The sequence below is a fragment of the Copadichromis virginalis genome, linkage group LG3 (assembly GCF_057382275.1).
Source record: "Copadichromis virginalis isolate Kocher_CV1m ecotype Utaka linkage group LG3, C_Virginalis_male_GT1.1, whole genome shotgun sequence".
Classification (NCBI taxonomy): domain Eukaryota; kingdom Metazoa; phylum Chordata; class Actinopteri; order Cichliformes; family Cichlidae; genus Copadichromis; species Copadichromis virginalis.
Genome location: NC_140620.1, coordinates 31,430,848 through 31,431,808, shown reverse-complemented (window position 1 = coordinate 31,431,808; position 961 = coordinate 31,430,848). Strand labels below are relative to the sequence as shown.

At 42.8% G+C, this 961-nt stretch overlaps 1 non-coding gene across 1 annotated transcript; it reads left to right on the top strand.

Annotated features, from left to right (window-relative positions):
* The first annotated feature begins 887 nt into the window (after positions 1-887).
* On the top strand, positions 888-961 carry trnan-guu (transfer RNA asparagine (anticodon GUU)). The gene has a single exon. It is a non-coding gene; the product is annotated as a tRNA-Asn (tRNA).

Below are 961 nucleotides of genomic sequence, written 5' to 3'. Positions count from 1 at the left end.
TCACATTCAGGATATTTTCGCCTTTTCCCTTTTTTAACAATAAAACAATAAATCAAAGAAACACAAAGAGTGATGCATTGTAGTGATGATGTGTCAGAACAGGGACTCAAACTAGCAGCCTTCAGCCTCTTCTGTAGGCTTGCTCATTCACACCTATTCACACCTAGCTGCCCATAACATCCCTGTTTACAGTCAGTCCTGCATTTTACTCCATTAGCTGCAAATGAGTTGAAGTAACACTTAAACAAGTTTCTCTTCTGATGGACTTTGCTTTGTATCACAAAGTGGCTTGTTATAGTGTCACTACTAGTGAAGTTTTCTACTCAGCTTCACTTTTAAAAGGTAGAAATTTGTTGTGTGGATCAAGTGCTGTTCATCTTCTTTCGCTGTAGGGGTCGCCACAGCTCATCATATGCTTCCTTTCACGCTATCATTGGCATCACACCTCTGCGTTGGGGTATGAGTCTCGCTACGGCTGGGTCTCAGGTTCAAATCCCGTACGAGCCCTGGCAATCTTGCGTCAGGGTTTCTTCATGTAGTCTGTTCATGTTATCAAGTTATGTCATGTTATCATGTTGTGTTTAACACAAATGTGCACGTCTGTGTGCCCCCAGTACAGGTGCAAATGTGCGGGCGAAATTCCAGTTTTATTTTGCATAAATGAAATGTGCAAAACACAATTTTAAAAATCTGAGCAAACAGAGGTCTCCTGTTTTCCAACGTTTTCCTGGAAAACAGGTAATGTGAGGTTCACACACAAGGGTACAGATGAAATTATGTCGCTGCTAATTAATTAAAAAATATTGAGGCCAGACAGAGTTCGTCATGCGGAATATTTGTGACACTTTTATTGGATTTGTTACATTTGGTGCCCGGCTGGCAGCATGGTCTCTGTGGCGCAATCGGTTAGCGCGTTCGGCTGTTAACCGAAAGGTTGGTGGTTCGAGCCCACCCAGGGACG